Source organism: Protopterus annectens, chromosome 3.part0, assembly GCF_019279795.1.
Source record: "Protopterus annectens isolate FY-2018-M chromosome 3.part0, PAN1.0, whole genome shotgun sequence".
Taxonomy (NCBI): domain Eukaryota; kingdom Metazoa; phylum Chordata; order Ceratodontiformes; family Protopteridae; genus Protopterus; species Protopterus annectens.
Window position 1 is genome coordinate 1,608,986,502 of NC_056731.1, and position 22,198 is coordinate 1,609,008,699.

Below are 22,198 nucleotides of genomic sequence, written 5' to 3' on the forward strand. Positions count from 1 at the left end.
CAATCTAAACCAGACTAATAAGTGTCTTATTTGTGCTGCATTTTAGGCTTTTTGTTGTTAAAATATACGAGTATAATGCAGAAGCACAGAGCTTGCAGTATAGAGTCTTGTACTTCTGAAAGAATATGTAGTGAGTCCACTCAAATGCTTATTTTTTGTGAAGTATATTTAAAGGATAGTAAGAGGGTGTTATAAATATTGAGCTTCTCATTAACATGATTTGTTTTTAGTGAATATAGGTAGGGTTTTCTAGAATTTTGTCTACAGTTTTATAGATGTCTTTATGCAAGTTGTTATGCAACACGCCCCCTTATGGATGTGATATTATTGTGGAAAACACTCAGTATTAAAATTGAGGTATTACCTAGACCACTGTTAGAAATCTTACTTGTCTTGAATCATTCACTGGCCTGGCTCAGATATATCTCATATTAAGTTTGAGAAGAGGGGGAAGGCATGCCCGAAGGCAGGTAAAGGCTAGGACTGTGATAGTGAGGGTCGGAACTTTGAATTTTGGCTGTATAACTGGTATAGGGAGAGAGCTAGCCGATATGATGGACTGAAGGAAGGTTGGTGTATTGTGTGTGCAAGAGACCAGATGGAAGGGGAGCAAGGCTAGGTGTATTGGAGGCGGTTTCAAATTGTTTTATAATGGTGTGGATGGGAGGTGAAATGGCGTAGGCATTATACTGAAGGAACAGTATGCTAAGAGTGTTTTGGAGGTGAAAGGAGTGTCAGATAGAGTGATGTTTATGAAGCTGGAAATTGATGGTGTAATGATGAATGTTGTTAGTGCATATGCTCCACAAGTTGGGTGTATGATGGATGAGAAAGAAAAATTTTGGAGCGAGTTGGATGAAGTGGTGATGACTGTACCCAGGGGTGAGAGACTGGTGATTGGAGCAGATTTCAATGGGCATGTTGGTGAAGGGAACAGAGGGGATGAGGAAGTGGTGGGTAGGTATGGTGTTAAGCCAAGGAATGCAGAAGGTCAGATGGTAGTGGATTTTGCAAAAAGGATGGACATGGCTGTGATGAATACGTATTCTAACAAGAGGGAGGAGCATAGGGGGACATACAAGAGTGGAGGAAGATGCACACAGGTGAATTATATCAGTCTGAAGGAGATTGGAGACTGTAAAGTGGTGGCAGGGGAAAGTGTAGTTAGGCAGCATAGGATGGTGGTTTGTAGGATGACATTGCTGATCAAGAAGAGGAGGATGAGTGTGAGGGCAGCACCAAGGATCAAATGGTGGAAACTGAAAAAGGGTAATTGTGAGGTGATGTTCAGGGAAGAGCTAAGACAGGCACTGGGTGGCAGTGAAGAGTTACCGAATAGGTGGGTAACTACATCAGAGCTAGTAAGAGAGATGGCTAGAATGGTGCTTGGTGTGACATCTGGAAAGAGGAAGGAGGACAAGGAGACCTGGTGGTGGAATGAAGAAGTACAGGAGAGTATACAGAGAAAGAGGTTGGCGAAGAAGAAGTGGGAATGTCAAAGAGATGACAAAAGTAGACAAGAGTATAAGGAGATGAGGTACATGGCAAAGAGAGAGGTGGCGAAGGCTAAGGATAAGGCATATGAAGAGCTGTATAAAAGGTTGGACACTAAGGAGGGAGAAAAGGACCTGTACTGATTGGCTAGACAGAGGGATCAAGCTAGTAAAGATGTGCAGCAGGTAAGGGTGATAAAGGATAATGAGGGAAACATACTCACAAGCGAGGAGAGTGTGTTGAGCAGATGTAAAGAGTACTTTGAGGGGTTGATGAATGAATAGAATGAGAGGGAGAGAAGGTTGGATGATGTGCAGATAGTTAATCATGAAGTGCAGTGAATTAGCAAGGAGGAAGTAAGGATAGCTATGAAGAGGATGAAGAACGGAAAGGCTGTTGGTCCAGATGACATACCTGTGGAAGCATGGAGGTGTTTAGGTGAAATGGCAGTGGAGTTTTTAACTAGATTGTTTAATGAAATCTTTGAAAGTGAGAGGATGCCTGAGGAATGGAGAAAAAGTGTTTTGGTACCGATTTTTTAAGAATAAGGGTGATGTGCAGAGCTGTAGTAACTACAGAGGGATTAAACTGATCAGTCACAGCATGAAGTCATCGGAAAGAGTAGTGGAAGCTAGATTAAGATGGGAGATGATGATTAGTGATCAGCAGTGTGGTTTCATGCCAGGAAAGAGCACTACAGATGTGATGTTTGCTCTGAGAGTGTTGATGGAGAAGTACAGAGAAGGTCAGAAGGAGCTGCATTGTGTCTTTGTGGATTTAGAGAAAGCATATGACAGGGTGCCTAGAGAGGAGTTGTGGTATTGTATGAGGAAGTCGGGAGTGTCAGAGAAGTATGTAAGAGTGGTACAGGATATGTACGAGGGTAGTGTGACAGCGGTGAGGTCTGCGGTGTGAGTGACGGATGCGTTTAAGGTGGAGGTGGGATTACATCAAGGATCAGCTCTGAGCCCCTTCTTATTTGTAATGGTGATAGATAGGTTGACAGACGAGCTCAGACAGGAGTCCCCATGGACTATGATGTTTGCAGATGACATTGTGATCTGTAGTGAGAGTAGGGAACAGGTGGAGGAGACCCTGGAGAGGTGGAGATATGCTCTAGAGAGGAGGACTGAAGATCAGCAGGACTAAGACAGAATATATGTGTGTGAATGAGAGGGAGGATAGAGGAATGGTGAGGATGCAGGGAGTAGAGGTGGCGAAGGTGGATGAGTGTAAGTACTTGGGATCAACAGTTCAGGGTAATGGTGAGTGTGGAAGAGAGGTGAAGAGAGTACAGGCAGGATGGAGTGGGTGGAGAAGAGTGTCAGGAGTGATTTGTGGCAGACGAGTACCAGTAAGAGTGAAAGGGAAGGTCTACAAGAGGGTAGTGAGACCAGCTATGTTATATGGGTTGGAGACAGTGGCATTGACAAAAAGGTAGGAGTCAGAGCTTGACGTGGCAGAGTTGAAGCTGTTAAGATTCACACTGGGTATGACGAGGATGGACAGGATTAGGAATAAGTATATTACAGGGTCAGCCCAGGTTGGAAGGTTTGGAGACAAAGCCAGAGAGGCAAAATTACGCTGGTTTGGACATGTGCTGAGGAGGGATGTAGAGTATATTGGGAAAAAGATGCTAAGGATGAAGCTGCCAGGTAACAGGAAAAGAGGGAGGCCTAAGATAAGGTTTATGGATGCGGTGAGAGAGGACATGCAGGTGATTGGCGTGACAGAGCAAGATGCAGAGGACAGGAAGAAATGGAAACAATTGATCTGCTGTGACGACCCTAACGGGAGCAGCCGAAAGAAGAAGAAGAAGTTTGAAACTCTGGAACTTTCTTCATATCAAAACTACAGTTCAAAAAACTGAAACCTCCATGTTGAAATGCTTATTTCTTCGGAATACAGTCACTGTTATACATTTCCAGCTGAGGATGATAGCAAACTAACTTGATCTGTAGAACATCAAACAGTAGCTATCTAGTCTCCATCCACTCCTAGAAACTTTTTGGCATAGTAAACTAAGTTCTTAGATCTTCTTGTATTTATTCACTTTTGTTATTTATTTGATAACTAGGTACGTGAACTGGTCCATAGACCCTTTTCAGTCCTAACCTCAGCCAGAACACAAAAAACTTGACAGGACATCAGATGAGATTGAAAATAGGGGTAGGTCTTTAGATAACTGAAAACAGTACAGCAGTAATCCTTGGTACAGACATGTAAAATTATATAAAGTAATGGTGAAGTCTGCCTTAAGCCAGAAGTATACAATAGATCCTATGTGACACATCAAGAGAAGGTCAGTAAACAAGATTCAAATTGGACTGACAGGAAGGTCTGAAAAAGAACACTGTTTCACTCCAAAGCTGCCTTAGGCCTGGCATGCAGCAACACGTCTCTAAAACAGCATCACTATAACTGTCAATGAGATAATTTTCAGTTTTCAGTTTAATCTTAACTTTGGTTAAGCGGAGCTCCTTTCTAAAGTAGGTAGGCAGGTATTCCATCTGCCATATGCCACCTTACTATAGGCTTATAGGTTCATAGGTTCATAGGTTGGTACTAGGCTATCGGCCCTAGCGCCTATCCAAAACTAGCCATAACAATTCCCTAGCTATTTCTTCCCACACTATTTACTTTCCTGGAGCCCTGTCTAGCAGGGCGACTGACGTGATCCCTAGGGTGAATTTTCTTTCTCCCATCCAATCGTCAAGGTTCCTTTTGAAGAGGGCCAAGGAGGCGCTCTGCTTGACATGTATGGGCAGTCTATTCCAGAGTCTGGGGAGCCTCTGGGTCAGGAACCCATCCCTGCAGCATGTTTTGTTTATTGTGATGACAAGGTTTAGATCCCTAGAGTGTGTGGCTTTGAGGGATTGGAATTTCTTTAAGTGTAGCATGTCCAACAGCTCTGGGTTTGACATGGCCTTGTATGTTAAGCAGAGATCACCTCTGAGTAGATGATATGCCACAGAGTATAGCTGGAGTTGTTTAAGGCGGTCAGCATAGAGCATCTGCTTTAGGCCTGTGATTCTTTTAGTGAGGTATTTCTGCAGCCTTTCCAGTTGTTGCAGATGTCTTATTTTATAATGGGTCTAATGAGGGATGAGTACAGTGGGATAATGACCTCCTTTTTTCTGGATGAAAAGCCCTTAGTGATGAGGTGTGCCACATAGAAGGATTTCCTGACTGTTGTGGCGATGTGGTTATTGAAGGTGAGACCACTGTCCACCTGTGTCCCTAAGTCTCTTATCACACTTTCGGTGTTTAGTGTACTGCCACCTATGTGGTAATTCATGGGTACATGTTTTTCCCAAAGGGGATAACTATATATTTCTTGGCATTGAGCTTGCGCCCATGGCTCTGGCACTAAGCATCTGTTTCTGTAAGGCCCTTTTGTAGAGTATCCACATCATTTAGGGAATCAATAATGTCTCCCAGTTTGTAGTCATCTGTGAACTTTGTTAGCCGGAGTCCCTTAGTTTTGGCCTGTACTTCAGAGAAGTAGATGCCAAACAAGAGCAGTCCCAGGACTGAAACCTGAGGTACTCCACTTGTCACTTGTCTGGAGCTGGATTTGGAGTCAGCTACTTTTACAGTGTGGGTTCTGTCAGTAAGCCAGTTGGCAACCCATTGAGTGATGTAGGGATTAATGCCCAGCTTAGTAAGTTTATCTATGATTCCAGAGTGTGGGATGGTGTCAAAGGCCTTGGCAAGGTCCAGATAGGCTGTGTGGACTGCTCTTGTTTGGCATCTACTTCTCTGAAATACAGGAACAACTGGAAAGGCCGCAGAAATACCTCACTAAAAGAATCACGGGCCTAAAGTAGATGCCCTATGCTGACCGTCTAAAAAAACTCCAGCTATACTCTGTCACTTGTCGTCTACTCAGAGGCAATCTCTACTTAACATACAAGGCTATGTCAAACCCAGAGCTGTTGAACATGCTACATTTAAAGAAATCCCAATCCCTCAGAGTCACACGCTCCAGGGATCTAAACCTTGTCATCACAATGAACAAAACATGCTGGAGGGATAGGTTCCTAACACAGAGACTCCCCAGACTCTGGAATAGACTGCCCATACATGTCAAACAATGTGCCTCTTCGGCCCTCTTCAAAAGGAACCTTGACGATTGGATGGGAGATAGGAAATTCAGCCCGGGGATCATGTCAGTCACCCTGCTAGATAGGGGTCCAGGGAAATAAATATTGTGGGAAGAAATAGCCAGGGAATTGTTAAGGCTAGGCTTATATAGGCCCTAGGGCCAATAGCCTAGTACCAGCCTATGAACCTATGAAGTAAACGTAAACTAATCCACTTCAAAGATGACATATTAGGTTTACATAGTTTTGAAACTTTAGAAAGTCCATAACTTAATTGTAGTGCACAGAATGTCGTAATTATGCACCAAAATTGGAAAAAAGACCTGTTACTCGCTTCTACAGCATACAATCCACCTGTAACAATACTTTCCAAAGCATTAAGTGATTTTTTTGGCTATTTAATCAATAAGCACTTTTATGGTCAAGTCTCAAGCAAGTGACATTATTTCCTCTCAATTGTGCCTGAATATCTTGGCACATGTTTATCTTTTGTCCTCAGAACTTTGCAGACATCAGCCTGTAAGTAACCTATTTGACTAAATTAGAAATGGGGTGCAACAGAAGATGATGACACATTACACTGGAGAAGCAGTAACATTTACATCACCCAGTGGTGAGGAACTTCAGCAAAACATCTGCACATATTATAGGTTCATAGGTAGGTACTAGGCTATCAGCCCTAGGGCCTATACAAGCCTAGCCAAAAAGGTATTTTCCTGTGCCCCTGTCGAGCAGAGCCACAGAAGTGATCCCCACAGTGAATTTCCTATTTCCCATCCAATCATCAAGATTTTTCTTGAAGAGTGCTAATGAGGAGCTCTGTTTGATATAGATAGGTAGTTTGTTCCAGAGTATGGGAAGTCTCTGGGACATGAATCTATCCATCCAGCATGTTCTGTTTATTGTGGTGACAAGGTTTAGGTCTCTAGAGCATGTAGCATGGAGGGATTGGGATTTCTTTAAGTGGAGCATGTCCAACAGCTCTGGGTTTGACATAGCTTTGTATGTTAGGCAGAGATCGCCTCTTAGTAGGTGATGTGTGACAGAGTAAAGTTTGAGTTTTTTGAGACGGTCTGTGTAGGACATCTGTTTGAGGCCAGTAATCCTCTTTGTGAGGTATTTCTGCGGCCTTTCCAGTTGTTGTAGATGTCTTGTGAAGTACATACCAAAAGGGGTGCTGTACTCTGTAATGGGTCTAATGAGTGATGCGTAGAGGGGAACAATGATTTCTTTTTTCCTGGATGAGAAACCTTTTGTGATGAGGTGTGCCATGTAGAAGAATTTCCTGACTACTGTGGCGATGTGATTATCAAATGAGAGACTACTGTCCACCTGTGTCCCAAGGTTTCTTATCACACTTTCGGTATTAAGTAGACTATCACCTATGTGGTAGCTCATGGGTACAGAGTTTTTACTAAAGAGGATGACAATGCACTTTTTGGCACTGAGCTTGAGGCCATGGCTTTGATACCAGGCATCTGTCTCAGTGAGGCCCTTTTGTAGGATGTCTATATCATTAGGAGTTTCAATTATGGCTCCTAGTTTGCAGTCATCTGCGAACTTCGTTACCCAAAGACCTTCTGTGTTAGCCTGTACTTCAGAAAAGTAGATACCAAACAGGAGAGGACCCAGGACTGAACCCTGCGGTAATCCACTTGTCACTGGTCTAAGGTCGGATTTGGAGTCTGCTATTTTCACAGTGTGGGTTCTGTCAGTGAGCCATTTGGCAACCCATCTTGTGACATAGGGATTCATACCTAGTTTAGTGAGTTTATCTATAATTCCAGAGTGGGGAATGTGTCAAAAGCCTTGGCAAGATCTAGATAGGCTGTGTGAACCATCTTACCCTCATCTATGGCTTTGCTGACTGCTTCAAAGAAGTCTATCAGGTTTAGGAGACATGATCTGCTTTTTATAAACCTGAACTGGGTGGAGCCCGGAGTTTGGAAATTTCCAATGTCTTTGTTTATAACTTCCATGATGATACGTTCCATGGCCTTGCAGACTGGGCTCGTTGGGCTAATGGGGCGGTAGTTCCCAGGGTCCGTGGTGGCTCCCCCTTTATGGCGATCGATCAAATTGTTCCATCTATTAGAGGGGGCCCTTTTCCACTATTGTTGGAACTGAAAGAATTGGAATGGCAGTTTAGAACGGACGCCTTCCATGCCCCTGGGCTAAATGATAATTGTAACATCACACCTGTTTTAAAATTAAGGAGTTATCATTCGTGACTTTGGCCACCATGAATTGACATGGTTTGTATTGTCATTTTTATTGAAGTGTTTTTGGACGTGGAAAATCCTATGTATATATATATTTTTTATGTACATATACGTATTAATATATATTTTATATTATTATTAGTATGTTTTTGGTAGGCAGGGTGATTAGATTTACTAGTACTTACCTACAGTATTGTATAATGGGTATGCTTTTAGATTTATAATAATATTTTATATACACAGAAATGTTTTAAATGTGTTTCCTCTTTAAAAGTTTCAGTGACATCATTTCCTTAGAGTATTTAAGCTTCCTTGATTGCATTTTATGCTTTGTTATTTGATCTCTGAAGAAGCCAAGCTTTTAGCAAAGGCGAAACGCTTAGTAATAAAATTTGCGTTCAGCTTTTACTTTTGTGTACGGAGAGACTTTTTTGCTGGAGCAAGGTCTTGTGGCAGCACTTTTTGTTTTACAAGTTTGTCTTCGTTTGCGTATACTCTGGTTTGTTGTTATGGCCACTGAGGGACCTGATAGCCCCAGCACACCGCACATTTTCTCTATAACACCAGCTAATGGGCGAAATGAAGAAAATATGGATATTAACTCTGATAATTTGAATCGGATGGCATCCATGTTAGCGGCACTGTCAGATAAACTTGACAGACTCAACGCAAGATTGGATACGGTTGAAAGGAAGGATGTCACTACGAATAGTTCCGTTCCGGAACTTAGGAGTTCACCAATACTACTGTCTACGCTATTCACTAACGGAGCCACCAATGGTAGGAGTGACTCCATACCAGCAGCACAAGCGCCTCAGACTGCAGTTAGAGAAGTAAATAATGGGATTACTAATTCTCGTGCAGGCGCGGGTGGGAACACCTTTCCGGCTGCTCCTGATGGCCAAAATGCTGTGAGAGTTAACGGCCGTTCTAACGATTCCAGTTTTCAAACAAATGGAGTACCTGTTGATGCGCGGGTCCCAAACCAAGTAAGTTCTGCTTTTAACATAGTGAATTGGATGTCTGACACAGGGGCATTTACTTTTACTGACTCAGGTCCGAACAGTGTTAACCCCATGAATGGGGGGATTACCATTACATTATCGGACAAGTTAAAACTATTTGACGGGTACGTTCTAAAACTAAAGAAACTGCAACTGGAATCTTCCTATTTTAAACAATGTATACAAGAAGGCATTATTCCTAAGGGCCTTCGCAATTCTTTCGCACCTTCAGGGTTAATCAATACAGTTGCATTTTTTAATGATTTGAAAGAATTGTTTCAGACACAAGGGATTCAACTGCTTAATCTCATTATCAAGCACTATGAACAACAAGTTGGGCAACTACTATTAGACATAGAGGTGCTTGACAAACAGTTAAAAGATGATTTAAACTTTCCAGCGTTTAAAATTGATTACGAGCGGACTTTAACAAGCATAGAGGCAATGCTTGTTAAACTTAAACAAAATAAGGTCAAGAAGCTTGCCAGGGATAGACAGGCTTACCAATCTGATATGGCCTATCCTAAACTTATCTGGTCAGAACGAGAGGGTCGGGGAACGGTTGGGCTTGATTCCAGTAATGCCTTGGAGGTTAATAATTCAGTAGATGTTAATTCTAACAATGATGTACCCGACCAGGGAGAATACACTACTGTGACCGGTCCAAGACGTAGTAATAGAATAAAGAACTATTATGCAAATAATAAACGAGGTAACAATAACTGGCATAATAATAACAATAATTTTTTAGAACAACGGAATCCACGCCAACGACCCAACAAGAGATAGAATTCCAATTGGTCAGTCCCCCTGTTGACATTCTGGAAGAACAGTTACCAGGGGTTAATTTTATGGAGGACATTGACAAAGGTTCACTTTCCGGACCTGGAGGCCCTGTTATTCTGACTAATTCAACAGGAGACTTTAAAATTTACAATTTTACGGACTGTAAATTCGAAAAGGAACTGATTGAATTGTTAGCATATGGTTACACCTTTGTCCCTAGCAGGTCCGGAGATGTATCTACAGAGTTGATTAATTTGAAATGTTTTATTAGGAAGTTGAATTTGAGATTATTTTTTAATGAAGAGATCAACGATTCTAGTAATGTGTCATGTTTAAAACCCCTAAGTGTGTTTAATCCACCTCTTCACCCTGCACTCCTAGTTTTTGAGCAAGCATGTGAGGTTGACTTGAGACATTTATTTGCTAACAATTTTAAGGATAGATTTAAATTTGAATACAACATTACTAGAGCTCAAACGGACATGTTACGTAATCTTTGTAATAAATCTATAAGACTGCTCAAACCGGACAAAGGGGGAGGTCTTGTCGTATTAAATGATAGCACTTACAAAGAAAAGATGTTAGAAATTCTGGAAACGGAAGCATATGTTGAAGCATCCCTTAACGAAGTCCACGGTACATACAATAGAATAAGAGGGTATTATCGTGACTTCTTCCTTGAAAACAAAATTAATCATGATACATACAATTACATTGATAGAACATTACCAAAAATACCGGTAATGTTCGGTATTCCAAAGATACATAAAAATTTGTTGAACCCCCCAATGAGAGCATTAATAGATGGGAGGTCTTCCATTACTTATTTTTCAGCTAAATTGATTGATCAAATGCTGTCTAAATATTTGGGGCACTTCCCATTTATCTGTAAGGACTCTTGGCGTTTTTTAGAGGCCATCAGTAATCAACCCTTCAACAGTGAGTTAAATTTTCTCACTGTTGATGTGGTTGATTTATACACCTCTATCCCTCACAATGAAGCACTTGAATGGTTGTCTTTGTTATTATTGGAATTAGAGGTACCTAATAGGGAAATAGACGTAATCATAGGAATGTTGGATATAGTGTTGTCCTCAAATTATTTTATGTTTGACCAAAAATTCTTTTTGCAAAAAAAAGGCGTCGCCATGGGCTCCCCTTGTGGAGCAGTGGTAGCGAACTTGTTTATGAGTTATTGGGAAAAACATTTTCTTTTTGGCTCGAAAGATTTGTCTAGGTTTATTAAATATTATACGAGATACCTAGACGATATCTTTATTTTATTTGAGGGAGATGAAATAGCAGCGGATAACTTTGTGTCAGAAATTAATTCTACTACGCAATTTTTGAAATTTACCTACACCTTTGCGGTAACAGGAATTGATTACCTTGATGTGAAACTTGAGAAAGATTTACAAAATGGAGTATTTCGGTCAAGAATTTTTAGAAAGCCAACGTACTGCAATTCTTTCTTGCATTTTTCCAGCCACCATCCACGTGGTCAAAAGAAGGCCATTGTTAAAGGCCAATTTGTTAGGGCAGCGAGAATGTGCAGTACGTTGGACTTTTTCTATGCTGAGTGTAGTGTTCTAGCTGATATGTTTTCAAAGCGAAATTATCCTTTGAAATTTGTTCAGGACATCTTGGATGAGGTTACTATAAAAAGAGAGAATGGTTTTTATAGAGCTATTTTGTCAATAGATTTGGCCGAAGGGGATTCAACAAATACGTCCCTTTATGAAATGAGGCCTGATAATGGCAACAACATACCCTTTGAAGGAACAAGATTTGATCCATCTCTTAGTTATATCACTACATTCAGTTTTGATTCCAGGGAGATTGTTTCTATTATTAAGAAAAACTGGATTTTTATTTTGGATAATCCCCTATTAGTTAAAAAGTTTGGTATTATTCCTAAATTTGTGTTTAAGAGGAATAAGAACCTAAAGGAATTATTGCAGACTAATAACTCGCACCAAAGTTTTAATAGAAAATTGGGGATGTACTTGTGTGGGTTTTGCAACAGATGTAAAGTCATAAAGGTGGGACAAACCTTTACAGTGAGGGACAGGAAATTCACTATTAGAATGCATCTTAACTGTGATAGTAAAGCAGTTGTTTATATTGCTCTTTGTAACTGCTGTCCGTCTTTCTATATTGGAAAGACGGACCGCAGATTGTGACGAATATATGAGCATCTGTATGCTATAAGAACAAATAATGTGACTAATGCCCTTGCTAAGCATATAGTAGATTTTGTGGGTCATAGTTTCTCCTTTATGGCGATCGATCAAATTGTTCCATCTATTAGAGGGGGCCCTTTTCCACTATTGTTGGAACTGAAAGAATTGGAATGGCAGTTTAGAACGGATGCCTTCCATGCCCCTGGGCTAAATGATAATTGTAACATCACACCTGTTTTAAAATTAAGGAGTTATCATTCGTGACTTTGGCCACCATGAATTGACATGGTTTGTATTGTCGTTTTTATTGAAGTGTTTTTGGACGTGGAAAATCCTATGTATATATATATTTTTTATGTACATATACGTATTAATATATATTTTATATTATTATTAGTATGTTTTTGGTAGGCAGGGTGATTAGATTTACTAGTACTTACCTACAGTATTGTATAATGGGTATGCTTTTAGATTTATAATAATATTTTATATACACAGAAATGTTTTAAATGTGTTTCCTCTTTAAAAGTTTCAGTGACATCATTTCCTTAGAGTATTTAAGCTTCCTTGATTGCATTTTATGCTTTGTTATTTGATCTCTGAAGAAGCCAAGCTTTTTAGCAAGGCAGCTTAGTAATAAAATTTGCGTTCAGCTTTTACTTTTGTGTACGGAGAGACTTTTTTGCTGGAGCAAGGTCTTGTGGCAGCACTTTTTGTTTTACAAGTTTGTCTTCGTTTGCGTATACTCGGATTTGGAGTCTGCTATTTTCACAGTGTGGGTTCTGTCAGTGAGCCATTTGGCAACCCATCTTGTGACATAGGGATTCATACCTAGTTTAGTGAGTTTATCTATAATTCCAGAGTGGGGAATGTGTCAAAAGCCTTGGCAAGATCTAGATAGGCTGTGTGAACCATCTTACCCTCATCTATGGCTTTGCTGACTGCTTCAAAGAAGTCTATCAGGTTTAGGAGACATGATCTGCTTTTTATAAACCTGAACTGGGTGGAGCCCGGAGTTTGGAAATTTCCAATGTCTTTGTTTATAACTTCCATGATGATACGTTCCATGGCCTTGCAGACTGGGCTCGTTGGGCTAATGGGGCGGTAGTTCCCAGGGTCCGTGGTGGCTCCCCCTTTGTGGAGTGGGATAACCATCACTGTGCGCCATTCAGTGGGCACAAGGTGAGGCTATGATTGAACATGGTGCTTAGGTGGGGCGTCAGTTCATTCTGTAGTTTATGTAGAATGCAGCCTGGGATGTTGTCAGGTCCCATAGGTGCTGTGTTCTTGGCTTTGGAGAGTGTTTTTTACCTGTGCAGCCATGATTACAGGAACTCTGCATTCTTCCGGTATAGAGAGGGGCCCTTTAGGGGGTGAGAGGGGGGTAAAGTTAGCACTGAACCTATCTACCAGGATGTTGGCAATATCAGTTGGTTCTGCATATTTAGTGCCATTGTGCTTGTAACTCAGAGCAGATCTGAGTGTTGCCATTGAGATTCTTGACATAGCTATAGAATGCTTTGTGGTTGTCTTTAGAATCAGTGGCGATTTTGTTTTTGTAACTAGCTTTGGTGGATTTTATGAGGGATCTCAGCTTCTTACTGAGGCCGACCAGGGAGTTCCTGCAATCATGAGATTTTACTCTTCTTTGCAACAGTTTATTTCTTCTGTTGTTGAGTTTGTTTATGGCAGGGGACCACCAGATTGGCTTTCTTTTTATGGAGGATAGCATCTTGGTTCTGTTAGGGATAGCACGATCCATGCACTCGTGTAAGTACTTATAAAGTGCATTTGTGTAGGATTCAGCAGTCGTGCCTCTATTGTCCATCTGCATGGATGTCGTGAAGTTTGCCACTTCTGTTTTAAGAAGCGTGAAGTTGACTTTGGAGACATTTTTTATTTTTATTTTATTCATGCACTGAATTTCACTTTCGATCATAAACGTGTTAAGGTGCAAGTGCTGAAAGACTGAGTGATGTAAGCAATGATATACCTTGTAAACTTGTTACTGACATAATCACTGGCACTTCAGCAGATGTTGCAGTGACTGTGCTTTTAAAAACAACAATGGTGCAGTTAGTTCAATGGGTACATGTTAGCATTCATGGTGATACTACTAGGAAGACAGTTTCACTTGAGTGTCTTCATCCAGCCATGTGGTACTTACAGGTATAGCAGCTTTATGCTCAGCATACATGTTGGAGATGGTAACTCACTGATAGTTGTCCTCAAAGCTGATCAAAATTTCATGGATTTGTGCAACACCAGACTGTGGCTCCTTAACAGCACAGTTATAAGTAAAGGGCATCCTATTAAACAACTAGATTCAGTGTGCACAATCACTAATTCTGGAGAAAAGTACTAAAATGTGCCTTTAGTGTATGCTGTCATGTTGATACAATCGTATAAGGTTTACAGCATTTTTTGGAATTTTCTCTTTGATTTGCTTGATACTGCTGCTTCTAGATACGTTTAATATGACTTTGAACCTGCAGCTTTAAAAAACGTTCACTCCAACATATCATAAAAAATGTTCACTCCAACATATCATCACCAACCTCTAAATGCTGCTTTTTCCACTTTATTCAAAATTTATTGTAAACCTGCAGGCATTAGGTTTGGCTTAATTATATGGAAATGCCGTTTCCTTTCATTGATTAAAAAAAACTTTAGTCTCTTTGCTATTCCAAAATGAAAGTGACACCATATATATTGTCTTCATTCAGGCAAATGCGTCCTGAAAATGCATTTCTGTTCTGACAATATATAACAGATGTGCCACACTGGAAACTTTTGTAAATTAAAACATACATGACTATACAGTTAAGATTCTCCCAATAGTTCTGTACTCATTTTGAAATGCTATAGACTTTAGTTTATCTTGATTTCAGAAAAAATCTAAATGTTGTTGAGGTGTGGCATAGACAGTTCAAATTCTTTATGGGCAGACATTCTGTGGATTTGAAGATGTTATGGTTACATGAGTCAAAGAGCGGGATCAAATTGGCCACTTAGAATGATGTATCTGGCTGTACAAACACATCTCCTGTGAAATGTTACACGGATAGGGAGAATTACATTGGCAATGTACTGGAAAACAATATTATGCAATATGCTTGACTTGAGAACTTTAGCCTTTAACATTAATATTTGAGATCTCCGAAATCTGCTTCACTTGCATTTATTTTGTGATCTTAGACAATTTCTAAGTGCAAGTCAAAACAGTACATTTGTTTTGATATTATTTTTTATGCATCACAGAACTTGACTCACAGTCATTTCCTGCTAATTACATGACTGCAGTTACATTATTTTTTTCAGTTATTTCACTGCTTTAAATTGTTTTGTCAGTAGCATATGTATTATAGCAAATATGTCCAAACTGTCTGCTGTTTGACCATATTTGTATGTGTGTTTGACCATATTTGTGTGTGTGTGTGTGTGTGCGTGTATGTGTGTGTGTGTGTGTGTGTGTGTGTGTGTGTGTGTGTGTTTCTCTCTCTCTCTCTTTCTGGAAATATATATATATATATATATATATATATATATATATATATATATATATATTACAAAAAACCAAGTCCCAATAGAAGAATAAATTGTATAAACAAACCCAAAAAGCCAAACGTAGTGTGTAGCGTTGCTAAACACACACTGTAAAACCATTAAACAAAGAGTCCACCATCCAAGCATTGAACAGAAGCCACCATGGAATTTTCAGTAATACACACCAAAGTTCATTTTTGCTGTAATCCAAAGGATAGTAGGTTGTTGTTCCGTGCAAACAGATAATGCTCAGCCGTTTTTAAAAATGTGAAGACTTCTTTATTGGAATACAACAATTCATGATATATTTAACATTTATTCTATTATAATTACATGCATATATTCTTGGTTATGTTTATTACAACTATTTTTATCATTATCATTATTCACCATTTATTTATTCATTTATTATATTTATTACTACCTTTACAATATATTTTTATATACTAACATATTTATTACATTTATATTTACATTTATATATACATAGTTATATTTATATCTATATTTACTCAATACTATTTTTCTTAATAACATTGTTATATAGTGTTTTTTATCTATTTTATTACACAACTAAATGCAGGCCTTTACAATACTTCAATGAAATATTGCGATGTGTCTTGGTTATTTTTATATATGACATATATATATATATTTATATATTATATATACATTTTATGCTTGTATTTTAAAAAAAATTTATATATGGTTTCAGGGCTACAATGGCTGTTTTTATGATGTCATTTCCTTTTTAAGATGTCATTTCCTTTATGATGTCATTTCCTTTTTATGACGTCATTTCCTTTTCCTGCCCTTTAAATAGGGCAGGAATAAGTCCCTTTGTTGTCTGATGAAGCGGGTGTGTTAATTTTTCCTTGCAGCTTAACCTTTTAAAGTATTCCAATAAAGAAGTCTTCACATTTTTAAAAACGGCTGAGCATTATCTGTTTGCACGGAACAACAACCTACTATCCTTTGGATTACAGCAAAAATGAACTTTGGTGTGTATTACTGAAAATTCCATGGTGGCTTCTGTTCAATGCTTGGATGGTGGACTCTTTGTTTAATGGTTTTACAGTGTGTGTTTAGCAACGCTACACACTACGTTTGGCTTTTTGGGTTTGTTTATATATATATATATATATATATATATATATATATATATATATATATATATATCTTTTTTTTTCTGTCTGTGTGTGTGTGTGTGTCTTTCTCTCTCTTTCTGGAAATATATATATATATATATATATTTTTTTTTTCTGTGTGTTTGTGTGTGTGTGTTGTGTGTGTGAGTGTGTATGTCTCTCCCTCTCTTTTTCTCTGGAAATATATCTATGTATATCTATATATCTATATATCTATATATATATATATATATATATATATATATATATATATATATATATATAGCTTACCTTCATTTGACTGAAAGCTCATTTGACTGACACTCATTTGACTGAGACCAAATGACTGAAACTTAATTTCACTGACACTTCATTTGACTGACAGTTCATTTGACTGACAATTGGTACTGGCAGTGTATAGAGCACTGTAAGGCAAGTAAAAGGAATATGTCCTTTTCCCCACTGTAGTGCAACCCCAGATTTAGTATATATAGTTAGGGGGTGGGGGGCATAGCCCCCACATAGTTTCATGTTATATTCTCTGCTTTTGGTTTTATATTGTTTAGTATGCCCCCCACACCCCCTCTAACTATATATACTAACTCTAGGGTCATACTACAGTGGGGAAAAGACACTGCCAGTACCAATTGTCAGTCAAATGAACTGTCACTGAAATAAAGTTTCAGTCATTTGGTCCCAGTCAGATGAGTGTCAGTCAAATGAGCTTTCAGTCAAATGAAGGTAACCCACATATATATATATATATATATATATATATATATATATATATATATATATGGGTCTATTTCGAATGACCGAAGCGCCACGTCACCAACACCCAGAAGACCGAGACGGAACGACCGAACAGGTAGGTTACCGAAAACGCGATATCCCGACAGCTGAGAGACCGACAACGGCAGCGTGTGAGTGCGATACGGTAAGTGTGCAAAAGTGAAAGATTTAGGATTGGGGAGCAGACAGGTAAGTGTACGATAGTGAGGGATTTTAGGTTAGGGTGTGGGAAAGGTGAGTGTGCGGTAGTGTCGGACTACGGGTTCCGGTGAGGTAAGTGTGTGGAAGTGACATAGAGCAGTGTAGGGAAGGGTTAAGTGTGTCAGGGTTAGAATGCGGGTGGAGTGAGTGTGCGATAGTGACGGGCTGAATGTTTCAGCGTGGGTTAAGTGAGTTAGGATTAGGGTGCAGGTAGGGTAAGTGTGCGATAGTGATGGTGTTGAGGTTTAGGGGTGGGTTAAGTGAGTTAAGGTTAGGGTGCAGGTAGGGTAAGTGTGCGATAGTGATGGTGTTGAGGTTTAGGGGTGGGTTAAGTGAGTTAGGGTTAGGGTGCAGGTAGGGTAAGTGTGCGATAGTGACGGTGTTGAGGTTTAGGAGTGTGTTAAGTGAGTTAGGGTTAGGGTGCAGGTTGGGTAAGTGTGCGGTAGTGTCGGACGTTAGGGTTAGGGTTTAGGTTAAGGTTAGTGGATATGTTGTTGTGTGCAATGTGTAGTTGACGTTTTTTGTGTCGGTGTTGTGGTGTTCGGTTTTTTGAGTTGTTGGTGTGGTGTGTTTTTGGTTGTTTGGGGTCGGTAACTTGTGTGTCGGTGAATCGGACGTTCGGTGATAGAAAGTAGACCCATATATATATATATATATATATATATATATATATATATATATATATATATATATATATATATATATATACACACACACACACAGTATATGTGTGTGTGTATATGTGTGTGTGTGTGTGTGTGTGTGTGTGTGTGTGTGTGTGTGTGTGTGTGTGTGTGTGTGTGTGTGTGTGTACAGAAAGAGAGATATAGATCTAGGGGTATACTTCACATGACTGAAAACTCTAAATAATGAATTTCATTAGACTGACATCACAATACCTAATTTTCAAAATATTGAAAACTTACTTGATTGAGCCTCATTATAATGAAATCTTACAATGCCGAATTTCAAAATACTGAATTTTAAGCCATAAACGTGATGTGTGTTTCCCTTCACCTGTGATAAAAAAAAACATTACAGTAACTTAAAGTGCCAACTGTCAGAATACTGATAGTAGCGTGGAAAGTAGTGTTATAGTGTTTCTAAATGTCGGTATGTCTCTTTACATTTTTATGGGAAGTATCTAAAGTAATATGGCAGATGTTTTGTGCACTCCCTGTAGTAGAGTGTGTACAGTACTGTAAGGTAAGAAAAGGTATATGCCCTTTTCCTAACCGTAGTGCGACCCTGGAATTAGTATATATAGTTTGGGGAATGTGGGGAGCATAGCCCCCCCCCCCCCAGTTTGGTTTTATATTGTCCAGTTTCTGTTAAGAGGGTAAGTAAGTAGTTTTTAAGTTTTGGAAGGAGGTTGTAAGTGTACATGTCTGTGGCTTAAAACTCATTATTTTGAAATTCAGTATTGTAAGTTTTCAGTATAATGGGACTCAGTCATATGAGATTTCAGTATTTTGAAAATTAGTATTGTAGTCTCAGTCAAATGGAATTCAGTATTCTGAGTTTTCAGTCATGTGAAGTCATTTAGCAGGGAGAATCTACCAAACAGCAGAGCTGCACACCTAACTCAAATACATTGCTAAATCTGCATCAGAATAAAGTAAAACATCAGTCAGGATTATGGCAGAAATTAAACACATTACAGTAATAAAAGCACCAAAGGTTGGAACTGAAATAAGCTGCTTGATCAGGAGCAGGAAGAGGCATGCAAGAAGATAAACAAAAACAATTCTGTGTTGAAAGTGAAAGCATAAACGTCAAATGCAGAGTGACAGGAAGTGAGTAACATACATGCAGAAATGACCAACAGCCCCTGTAGCAACAGAAAACATAAAGCCAAGTAGGATTAACCTAGGTAAACATAAAGATACAGTGCACAAAAGTAAAGCACTGCATAAATACAAGTGCATATAAAAATAGTAATAAGATGCACATGCAAATAGAAAAGCTAGATAAAAGCATGTTTAAATTAATAGGCTGTAATCTTGCATTGCTGAGGTGGGAGATGGGGTAGACGAACACAGAGCATAATATCTAGCGCCATGGATATGAACTTTCCCACTATCTTCATTACCAGCTTGGTGGATGTGGGCATCCAGAACCAAAGTATAAATTGTCCTGTATTTACTGACACCAGATAATTCTCAAACTGATACGATATATGAGAGATGTAGTTACACAATGTCACTGGAGGCAAAGCTCTCACATAAAAGCACTCCTAATGTCATTAAGGTTGTTAGTAGTACACATGCTGCACCCATCACACACAGTTCAGAGCACATAGACCCACATATGCTGAGGCACTTAAATGTAACCTTCCTAACCCCAAAGACGTCTAGATGAAGTACACATAACAAATACCCTCAGCAGCCCTGAGTGCACTCTTTCAAAACAGCATCCACATCAACACATATAGCCACATCTCACAGAGCCTCTACTTCTAAGCCTGTAAGGTACTCAGTCACTCAATCCAGCATTCTGGTCATTGGAAATTCCAGTGTGAGACACACTGATGTCCATCTCGCCAAGCTGAGTAAGGAGAAAGTGATGGTCATTTGCTTATTAGGGGCCAGGATCAGCCACATTGTACATGCACTCAAGTCACAAATACCTGTATGACTCAGTCATAGTCCATGTGGGTGTAAATGACCTGAGATGTGCCTCCCTGATCTGTGTGAAGAGAGACATCATGGAGCTCTCAGAATGTGTGTCCCAGGCTGGTATGAGCCTAGCATTGAGCAGTATTTTACCTTCTCCAAGGATGATGCCACAATACGGACAAAAAATGACTGACTGATAATGGCTTACTTTCTAGTGCCATTCTAAGGGGGTGCAGTATTTGTAAGCATGGATGAAGATGGTCAACACACCATGCTGCTTTTCCAGTGGTGGTCTGCACTTCTCCCTGCTAGGCTTTCAAATATTAGCTAAAACATTGTCTCCCCTATAAAGCCTTTTTAGGCAATGCCAAACTAAAAGTACTTCCAACATAGCCAATCAAAACCAAGAAAATCTGAAGATGTTACTGCTCAGTGCTAGGAGTCTACACAAAAAAAAAACTCTACTGCCTGGAAGTTCTGTTCATCCTAGAAAATGCTGATGTCTGTGTGGTCACATACATAGTTTTTCGCCACAGAGAGCACACTGACAGTGCAAGGTTATAATGCCTTCCACACATTTAGACCAGCTACTACACAGACAGGGATTAAAGGTAGAGGTGTCTGAATTTACATCAGAAATAAATATACCTCATGGATGGTCAAACAGGACAGTGCACTTGAGCTTCTCCACGTTCAAGTCCTCATAGGCAAAATCCAATACCTCTTTCTCGTAAGCTATGTTCCCCCTCTATGACACAGGAAACCCATACCATATATTTAAACTTATTGGAAACACTCAACATCCAATCCAATACCATATTCATGGTCGACTTTAATTATCCCACACCAAATGTACAAGCACAGAGATTCCTTGATTTTTGTCAACACAAACTCCCTGGACCAGATTGTCAATACACCAACAAGCTGTGCAGCCAAACTGGATCTTATCCTCACTAATATGGGACTACTGCACATCTCCTAGTGTCATTACTTCACTGGTAAGGTCAGACCACAAAATGGTCTCCTTTGAAGTAAAAATAAAAACTGGAACCCCAGATATTCAGGAACTACTCTAAGGCTAACTTCCTACTATTAAATGATAACCTAGCAAAATTTCAGTCCCCCATAGAGGCAGCTGTACCCACCCAGAAGAAGTCCAGAACTAACTCAAAAAAAAAAAAAAAAACACACACACACACTGATAGAATCACAACATCAATAGGCTGTACAGCAGAAGGAAGAAAATCATGGCAAAAATTAGCAGATGCCACACCCAGAAGGATAAAAACACCGTCATCAAACTAAAGAAACAACTCAGAGGACAAATAAAGTCTACCAAATCAAAATGTGTGGTAAATTTGGCCTCTCAGACCAAGGACAACCACAAGGCATTCTTTAGCTATGTCCACAACCCCAAAGGTAATACACAGTTGTGTGCAGAGTTCATTGTTAATGGAACCACCAAACCTACTGGATGACAAATTCAGCTCCAACTTTACCCCTCACTCCCCTCAACTATTCCTCAGGAAATACCATCAAATCTTACTCCTCTTGCTATCACTAGGGAACAAGTCCTTAATGCTCTCTGTCTAAGGCCAAGAACACTGCATCAATCGACCCAGACAGTATTCCAGGATGCCTTCTAAATAGTATGAAACATGACCTATCAAGCACTCTGGAATTGCTATTTAACTGTAGCCTCCAAACATGCTTTGTGCTTCATGAATGGAGAACAGCAACAGTCATCCCTCTGCACAAAGGTGGGCCATCTACAAACCCTGGAAACTACAGACTCATAAGTCTCACTAGTCTCATATGCAAAGCCATGGAAAAATGATCATGGAAATTATCAGTAATGATATAGGAAACCTCCAGACACCAGATCCAACACAATGTGGTTTGATCAAGGGCAGGTCATGCCTACTTAACCTGGTGGACTTCTTTGAGAAGATCACCAAAGCAATGGCTCATAGGTTCATAGGTAGGTACTAGGCTATCTGCCTGAAGGCATTTATAAGCCTATCCAGAATGTGTTAACTTTCGCCGCCCCCTTAGATTAGTTCCCTGTGCCTCTGTCCAGCAGAGCCAGTGAAGCGATCCCTAGTGTAAACTTTCTGTT

General features: G+C 39.6%; 1 protein-coding gene across 1 annotated transcript in view; it reads left to right on the forward strand.

Moving 5' to 3' along the window:
- The window catches only part of RGS22 (regulator of G protein signaling 22), a 971,253-nt gene that overhangs the window by 906,984 nt on the left and 42,071 nt on the right, over nt 1-22,198 (forward strand). The window lies entirely within an intron of this gene.